Source organism: Diadema setosum, chromosome 22, assembly GCF_964275005.1.
Source record: "Diadema setosum chromosome 22, eeDiaSeto1, whole genome shotgun sequence".
NCBI classification, from domain to species: Eukaryota; Metazoa; Echinodermata; class Echinoidea; order Diadematoida; family Diadematidae; genus Diadema; species Diadema setosum.
The window spans coordinates 12,027,038-12,037,525 of NC_092706.1; positions in this window are offsets into that span (position 1 = coordinate 12,027,038).

A 10,488-nucleotide genomic window follows, 5' to 3' on the forward strand; every position below is an offset into this window, starting at 1 on the left:
TTGTCGTCCGTTGCTGATGAATCGAAAGTAGATTTACTTCCCTGTATCGGAGAGATCAAATAAATATAACTGAAGGCGTTATGATATATAGACTTTTTTATGCGCACCATAAACACACTGCTTGTCCTTCATGAGTACAGAAACTACAATTAATTTGTCTGCAAGGTGAAAAATTGATGCATTGCAAATCGGATTTTGATAGTACTCCCACTTTTGTTGTACTAAGCAAAACACCTGCAATGCTTTGTTACCAGAGAACAAACCCTATAAATATTTCATACAGAGAAGTTTAGTATATTCTCTCATCGTAGGAGGAACCTTTCCAATATAACGTGACGCATTTGCAAATACTGAGCTCCGATTATTCGCAGTTAAAATGCGGATATGATATTAAATGATTGTGATTCCTCGTTGGCTTGGAAAGCCTCCAACTAACTGCCTGCCAGCATCTCCGTACCCAAAAGTACGGACAGTGGGGAAAATGAATCATCGGTGAATAATCGGGGTCACTATATAAGAATCAACACATCCAGGGTACGAGCAAAGTTCTACCATATGCAGTGAACAGGAAATTAGAAGATTATGATATTTAAGAGATCAATATCGCACCCTAACTTATGCAACATGAAAATTAGAGAGCACAGGGAATAACCATACTGTTGACACACAAACACATACAAATTGTACTTACACACAAGTAGTCATAAAAAAAAAAATATGCACGAGACTGCATAGATTATATAGGCCTACACATAATGAAATTTAAACACTAACATTGTCTGCGCTTTGCTTTGTTTTGTTTTGCGGGTGTATTTTTTCACACCTTTGAGTTTCGGCAAAAGGAAAGCTCAACCCCGAGGCGTTTCACGCTAGAAATAGACCAAGTCTTAGCTTTTAAACAGTTCCATTCGGATGCAGCATTATACACATCCCACTGCGCTAATGAGATCTATAGAAAAGCAACACAATACAAGGCACACTGTAGCTCCTTGCCTATATTTCACACCAATTCCCATCCGATTACAGATACATCCACTTTTATTCTAGTATTGTCAGGAATATTCTTTACAGAATTCGTCATTCGTTTTCAGGCGACTCATGAACGAAATCTGCAGCATGGAGAAGGCGACTCTTATGTACTCGATCTTGTTCCTCATTAAACATAATCAAGTATGTAGTTCAGCCTTGCGGTTCAGGCAGTGGCCAGCGTACGATCATCCCTGTAATCATTTCTATTATTTTGAAAAATATAACAGTATTAGATAAAAAATTGAGAATTTGAAGATTCTATTCTCATAACATGAGAAGCATAAAATGAGAAGCATTTCATAATAACATTAAAGACAGAGTGAATATCTCTTCTAAAAACTCTCTCTCCCTCTCCAGATTACCTCTACCTCTATTATGCCTGTATAAAGTCATTAAAGGGATTGTATAGTTTTGGTTGAGACCTAATTTTAGGTTTCTAACATTTTTGGTGAGATAATGAGAAACCTTTGATGAAATATGAAAGAAAATGTAATTCTATGAGGAATCCAACGTTTATTTGATGAAAATTGGTTTTGAAATGGCAGAGATATCCAAAAAAGAGCGATTCTAATAAAGTGTGGGACCCACACTTATTACAACCGCTTTTTACCTTGTTTTTGGACTTGATGTTTCAGTCATTCCAAACCCGATTTTCATCAAATAAACATTGAATTCCTCTTAAAATGGTATGCTCAGCTCTGTACCATATCATAAGTGTTTCTTGGTATCTCGCCAAAAGTTAAAAGCCCAATTCTCATCTCCACCAATACTGTACCATCACTTTAAATATCCAGTCGGGTGTCTGTGTATACGTCTAAGTCTTCATGCATGTTTGACAGAAAGATCCGTCTGTCCGGAGGAGTCTTTTTTTTTTTTTTTTTTTTTTTTACGTTATCGCTCTCAGGGGATCCGTGAAGCCAGACGCAGTCTCCGCGGAACATATTCCCAACGACCAGATACAGACAGATCTTTCGGTCAAGCATGTTTGTTGCTTGCTCCTCTTCAGAACATGGGCATCTCTTGACATAGCACTGTAGCAGGACATAGCATTCTCGTAACGATGTACGAGTACTATAACATGGCATAAGAAGTATACCAACGGTATATTCTCGCATTACCACGGAGCTGCAGAAAACAAACTACCAATATAGGCCTACCACATAATAAAACTCACCTACAATGTCGATGTCACCCTATATACACCTGTACCGCAGCTTTATTACGCTTAGAGGTGGGCTCCCATCTGTAATGGTGAACGATCGATAACGAAACGCTACGACCGTCAGAATTACAAGGTGCCCACACCTAGCTCGAAGGAGAAGAACATGGCCCTTCGTAAGCGAAGAAATACAGCGGTGACTGTCTCCTACCTGAACATCTGACGGTTTCGAAATCTCCACCTGTCGGCAGGTACTTCAATACAGCAGACTAGCCAGTGCAACTGCGGCATGTAGAGCTGTGTCATCGACTGAGCTGCAATGAAGAGCCCGAGGGGTATATTGGCTGGAGACGGAACGCTGTACATAATTATGTACGTGCACCCTATAGCTCAGCCAACACTGGTTCAGCTCGATGAGTGAGTGTGGAGGACGCTCACAATGCGTGTGCAGTCCTATTGTTTACGCCGTCGTTACGTGGAGGCGCCCTCGCAGCTGCTGCTGTCGCGGCTTATGGCTGGAAGTATATTCCTGGGCGAGCTTTGCTTTTTCTCAACCACAGGATATGAGTAATATACACTAGTATATTATATATATATATATATATATATATATATATATATATATATATATATATATATATGTATATATATATATATATATATATATATATATGATATAATATATATATATATATATATATATATATATTTGTTGTTCAGCATTCTTTATTATATCAATAAACAATGTAACATGTAAAGTCTAGGTTGTCTCCTGGATTGAACAGGAGGCACAAGGCAAAGACAAAGGACAATACAGAAAAACATGTAAATACATCATACATTGTTAAAAAAAAAAAAAACACACACACTCAATTACAGTTACGTACTCACAAACAAATTTACCAAAGATACATTTATACACAAACAAATTAAAATATGCAATACATATATTTCATTTCAAAACATACCTTATTATCAAAATAATACAACTTCATCTCATTCTATTATTTTCATTCTTTACGTTTTATATAAATCATTCTCGTAAAACCTTTGTCTCTCTCTCCCTCCCTCCCTCTCTCTCTATCTTCTCTCTCTCTCTCTCTCTGCCTCCCCCCTGCTTTTCTTATACCTTTCTTTTACTCCATTATAGTTTATATATTTACTCCAATATATATTATATAAAGTGGCATAGGAAGTGAGAAAGGAAGGAGAATCGGTGCGTAGCTTGTATATAGAAATATATACCAATAATATATATATATATACATGTATATGTGTATAAACAATATATATACATATATATATATATAAATTCAATGTGTTGTAATCTGGATCGAAACTGCGTGTTTTTGAAGGATCACTGCTGTGTTTTTCCGAGACTTTACGTATCAGCGGCAAAAAATAATTGGGAAAAACTGTATGATTAGTATGCATTGTATATAAATAGTTTGACTTTCATCATTTTACATTGTTTGTTGTATCGTATCATTTCCATGAAACATTTTTTTGCAAACCATCGTAATACTATTTTAAAAGACTCGAAGTTCATCTCTGTGTTAAAATCAAGACAGTCCACGTGACTTTATACGACTGTATACTGTCTTCATGATCTCACGAAAGACGAAAATTGGATGGAAGCTACATTTTATAACACTTTCAAAGATAGCAATTAGTTATGATGTTAAAGCCTCACAAGCTTCCAATTTAGTTTACAAGTGCAATTGCTTATTTAAAGAGACGGTATATAGTAATTTGGTTGAGACAGGGGATTCAGATTTTAACATTTTGCGAGATGATTATATAGAAACCACTTATGAAACATTATAGAGCATATAATTCTGAGAGGAATTAAAAGTTTATTAGATGAGAATCGGTTTTTGAAATATCAATAAGAAAAGAGGTTGGTTACACCTTTTATTAGGACTTCTTTGTTTTTGGATATCTCAGCCATTTCAAAACAAATTTTCACCAAATTAACTTTGAATTCCTTTTATAGAATGGTATGCTCTTTCATATCATAAGAGGTTTCTCATTATCTCACAAAGAAAGTTGCAAACCTGAAGTGCCATGTGAACCTAAACTACATCATTATACCATTCCTTTCAACTTTAATCTTTATAGAATTGACCAGTCCAGAAAGAAGAATTTGCCTTTCTCACATCATCTTTATCTGAAGACTTAATGTATTAGCAGTATGGTTGCCAAAACAAAATAATATTCTTATGTGTTTGGGTGTTGTAGTTTATCTATTTTTCAACAAACCTTATGGGAAGGTGGAGATTTTTCTACTTTTTATATTTTTTCTTCTTTTTAAATATCGAACATAATTTCATACCATGAGTTAGATAAATTTGCTAATTCTTTTCTTTGAATGAACCATAAATTACAGCCCTATAATTAAATGCTGTATTCGACCTGCTACATTGACACCATGAGCCTGCAGGGGCCCCTGCATGGACTGCTGAACGTGTCTGTCTGTGTGTGTGGGGGGGGGGGGGAGGGGGGGCTGGGGGTGGGGGTGGTGGGCCTCTGGAGGTCGCTACCCCCTTCCATCCAGAGACTAAAAAGTTCTCCTATCGATTGATCGATGGACTGGGTCAAGGATCGACCCCGTCGGAGGCCTCTCCCCCCCCCCCCCGGCCCCCCCCCCCATCCACCCCAACACACACATGTACATAACTTGATAAGACTTCCGCGACCCCTGCAAAAAAAAAATGATAATAATAATAACAATAATAATAATAATAATAATAATAATAATAATGATAATAATAATAATAATAATAATGATAATAATAATAATAATAATAATAAAATTGAATGGGACGCTGTTAGAGGAACTTACTTATACACTAATGTTTTGTAATCAATTCTTTATAGTCTTTATACACTAATGTCTTGTAATCAATTCTTTATAGTCGTGATAAAATGTCAAGTGTCCTACACAGAAGAACAGAAATAGAGACCATATTGCATCATAGATTGAAATTTTCGAAGATAGAGTAAGATTTAATCTTCTGCAAATTTAAGAGATAGATTGTTGCGGTCGAATGCGCTATCTAACCTGCTTACGCTCTTAATCTGTTCTGCTCAAGATTCAGAAAAATTTTTTGGGAAAAAAGTTCCGCCATCATCAGACCATTTTCTTTTCTCTATAATATAATAAAGGGTGATGTCGTTGTTCCGAAGGTTCGTTATTCCCCGAAACACACAGATTCCCCAGTATTATATCTACAGGTACTTGTTCGTTAACCAATATATTAAAAAAAGGGTTAGTTAATCCGAACATTATGTGCATGGCGTTATTCCGAAGGTTCATTGATCCGAAAATGGAGAGAAGCTCATACGAACGAACCGTCGGAATTACGAAACTTATTCTTATTTCTTTTTCTCGGATTAACAAACCTTCGGAATCACGAACTTTATTTCATTTTTTTTTTTCGGATTAATGATCCTTCGGAGAAACGAACATTATTTCACTTTCAGAATTACGAAACTTTGGAATAACGACCCTTACTTCAGTTTTGTTTTTGGATTAACGAACTTTCGAATCAAAGAACTGTGAACCAAAAAGAAAAAGAAAACACAAAACAAATAACATAATTAGCCGCTCGGATTTGTGCACTCGTATGTCTATGGGGGCCTATCTTTCTCTCTAGCCCAACCCCATATTCCCCTTTCTCTCCCTTTCCTTTCTCTGTTAAGAATTATTTCCGTGTATATTTGTTTTAAAGCATAAAGGTATATTGGTACTGCACTCCCGTCATATACTAGTAATTATGTAGACTCAGGGCACAAAATGCAGACACTGTGTGGTTGAACTGATTCGCTGGATCCGACTTGACAATATTGACTCATATCATAAATAATTCTTGATATTATACCATTAGTTGTCATTTTCACATCGCAAGATATACATGACGTCTGATCAATGCACAAAGTCAACTTTGCGAACGGTATAGTAATCATCCAACAAATGAATATCTTTCACACAAACTTGTCCCACAAATCCACAATTTTGTATAACTACTTTTAAATGAACGTCAGCGGTTTCAAAAGGTAGAAAAAAAAAACCAACAACAACAAAAATGCGAAAATATATACCCGCGAAATACAGCACAATAGATATGTAGAGTCATTAAATAGTGCACTACGACAAAAAAAAAAAGGTATAAAATCTGAGGAAATCGAGGGTGGTGTATTTTATCTTGCTATTAGGTTTTACATGGCCTCGCTTTGAGAAAAATCAACAAATTAAATTAAAAAAGTGTAACACTGCAAAAAAGACCAAATTCGCCTTCAGAAATATCTCCCTCACAATAAATGATTTTCAAATTATAAAATTCTTGTGACAATATGGAAAGGATGTGTACATGACCACAACGCATTCCTTTCAACATCGATATAAATATTCCATAGCTAATCAGCAGTGTTTATTTGTTTTAAAGCATAAAGGTATATTGGTACTGCACCCCCGTCATTCCAGTAATTATGTAGACTAGCACAAAATGCAGACAATGCGTGGTTGAACCAAGGAGGTTCTCTCATACCTCCTTGGTTGAACTGATTCGCTGGATTCGACTTGACAATATTGACTCATAGAAATAATAATTATACCATTAGTAGTCATTGTCATCACATTGCAAGATACATGACGTCTTATTATGTATCCATGCACAAAGTCAACTTTGTTCCGAATATTGAACGACTTTCAGCCGACATATCTGGAGACGTATTAGTTTGTGGTAACCCGCATTTGCAATATCATATACACTGCGTGTTGTTGATAGCCGAATTGTCGTTGTCATGTGCCATATATCACAAAATGTGGCAAAATCAGTGTCAGCATTTACTTTTTTTTTTAAATTTCAGGGACGGATGCGGGAAGAAACATTCAAAACTGAACAGAAAATAGTGGTAAAACGAAGGATTGGGGACAAGGCCATTAGCTCAGATAGTGATCCACTTTGGTTGAGAGCATTGTTTTTCTCCGAAAGCGTGCATGAAAGCGTGCATATAAAATACTATATAGGGATTGTTGACGGTGATCGTATAGCTATAGTGATAATGATGACCATGTTGATGCTACATGACCGCCACTGCTACAGAAGGCTCTCATTCTACTACATACCACTTACTACAACTATGACGATGATAATGATTAGATAATGACGATGATGATGATACAGTCAAACCTGTCGATAATGGCAACCCAAGGGAGACGGAAAAAGTGGCCGTTATGAACAGGTGACCGTTATAGCCAGGTGACCGCTTGACAGAGGTTGTTTTAAATGCTTTTTCTCTCGGAGGAAATTGTCTTTAGTGGTTATTGTGTACGGCAGGTGGCCGCTGTAGACAGGTGGTCGCTAAGACAGGTGTGACTGTAAATGTAGCCTAATAATAATAATAATAATAATAATAATAATACACCATTCAGTGGTAATAATAATGATAATGTTGATATTTATTATTATTATTATTATTATTATTATTATTATTATTAACATTATTATCATTATTGTTATTACTATTATTATTATAATTATTATTATTATTATTATTATTATTATTATTATTTAGTCAAGGCGCAGGGACCCAGAAAAAAAGACTTCGTTCAACCCACCCCGCAGAAAAGGTTTGACTGCATGGGGTGGTCGGTTGGACCCTCTGGAACACCCCTAGGTAGTATGTGACTCCAAATTGTGGTATCAATAAAATTTTACAGGCCATTTAAGTTGCGACAAGACCTTATTCTTCGAGAAAGAGTCTGCAAACGCTAAGACTACTACACGTACCACTAGCTCTGCTACAGGGGCAAATGCCAGTGGTGCGTGTAGTAGTCTTAGCGCATACAGACTTTTTAGGTCACAAACGAGGGTTTTTGCCTGCAAACTAACATTTCACGCCAAGCTGGGGTCGGTGTAGTGTCGTTTCTAAACGTTTTTATTTCGTGTTTATTTCTCCGAGTTGAAGTAAGCAGAGTGAGAGCACATACCCAGTGATTGCGACGCAACAACCGTTTTTGTCACAATCACTGGGTATGCACTCTCACTTTGCTTAGCGCAATGCAGCGGGCTTCTGCACAATACACAAGATGCAACTCAGAGAAATAAAGACGAAATAAAAGCGGCTAGAAATTAAGACTAGGGTCAATAATGCTTGTCGCTATTAGGGCACTGAAAATGACAAACTTATCACAGTTCTTGCACTTATTTCACGAAAAATTCATCAAAACTGCATAAAACTATATATGCACACGTTGCTAGAGATGTCAGCAAAACAGTGGGATTCATTGTATGTTATAATATTGTGCATGGTAACCATGGTAAAGGGATGCCTACAGGTGATTGGTAACCCCCCCCCCCCCCAAAAAAAAAAAAAAAATTATATATATATGTATATACATTATATATATCTGGAATGTAGACAGATTTGTTTCTTTTGCCTTTCGTGCACATCACCCATTGTAGACCTACCTCAACACTGTTAAATTAGCTTGGATAAAAGGGAAAAGACGCCCAAGAGTTTTCAATCATTGTCTCCTTAGCATTAATTCATTACTGCACGTTTTGATAATCCAGCGCACGTGTGTATTCCTTCTTTACTTTTTTACAAAAAGAAATTTATCTGCATTCTTGAATAAGCTTCCTTTACGAACATGAACAATTATTGCTTTCCTCTGCTCTCTTCCAGGATTGTTTTGCATAACCATCGCTCTGTTAATGCTCAAAAGAGCTAACATTAGAATATAATTGGCTTTGCTCTCTGTATTCACCTATATTTTTAAGGGAAATTTGTGTCCATACATTACTAAAAACTACATTACAATTTTGCTTATGTACTTTGAAATCAAATTTGTGTTGAAAGTACGACGGATACAAATTTTTCATGCATTTTACTATTCGAAAATGATCTTTCTTTCAATGGCCGTTTATTATGCCTTTGTTTACAAATATTGCTGTAACTTGAGAATGCTTCAGTATATTCTTCACATAAGTTGTACACAAAATATGCAAAAGGAAGGACATGCTCTAAAGCTTTTTGAAATTATGGGCTTTAGTTTTTGAGTTATTGACAGCTGAATCATGATTGGATAATACTAGTTGCCTTGGCAGCAGAAGATTTCTTTTATTTTTTTTTTTACAATAGTCAATAAAAAGTTTTTTTTTTTTAATTGCATCTATAAGATAAAAATAAAAAATCAAAGTTTGCAGCAGTAGGAGGTATTTTGGGGGTTACCAATCACCTGTAGGCATCCGGTTACCTTGGTAACCATGTACAATATTATAACTTACATTGAATCCTACTGTATTGCCGACATCTCTAGCAACGTGTACATATAAAGTTTTATGCAGGTTTGATGAATTCTTCATGAAATAAATGCAAAAACTGTGATAAGTTTGGTATTTTCAGTGCCCCAATAGCGACAAGCGTTACCGACCCTAGTCTTTATTTCTAGTCGTTTTTATTTCGTCTTTTTTTTCTCTGAGTTGCAACTCGTGTATTGGGCAGAAGGCCGCTGTATTGCGCTAAGTCGGGTGAGGGCACATACCCAATGATTGCGATTCGGGCGTCGCAATCACTTGGTATGCGCTCTCATTCTGCTTACTTCAACTCGGAGAAATAAAGACGAAATAAAAACGTCTAGAAACTACACTATACCGACCCCGAGCTTGGTGTGAAAAGTTAGTTTGCAGGCAAAATCCTTGTTTGTCGAAGAAAAAGTATACGTGCGCTAAGACTACTGCACGCACCACTGCACTGGCGCATGTAGCAGTGCTAGTGGTGAGTGTAATAGTCTTGGCGGGAGCAGACCCCTTTGCGTTTGATCCAACAAATAATGATGAAAAATGGCCAGTGAAATTCTACTGACACCACAATTTGGAACCACATACTACCTGGGGATGTTCATGGAGGTCCCATCTACCACCCTGTCTGGTCAAACCTTTTCTGCGGGGTGGGTTGAACGAACTCCTTAATTAAGCCTCCTACAGGAATTAGCGCCTGGACTAATTATTATTATTATCATCATCATCATCATTATTATAATACAAAATTGCTTAGGCGCATTCATAAGTCCCGCATCACACCCACATCCCATGTCATGCCTTCCACTGAGATATTGATGTGAACTGTCTTTCAACCTTCATTTCATCTTCAGTCCATCGGAGGGGCAGCCGAATCCGTGGCTGCTTGTAAACAAACTGGTGTACTGCTTCCAGCCACGTATAGCTAATCATACCTCTATTCAGTTTTAAGATAATCACTATTTTCAGTATCATCTCGCATCAAACATCTGC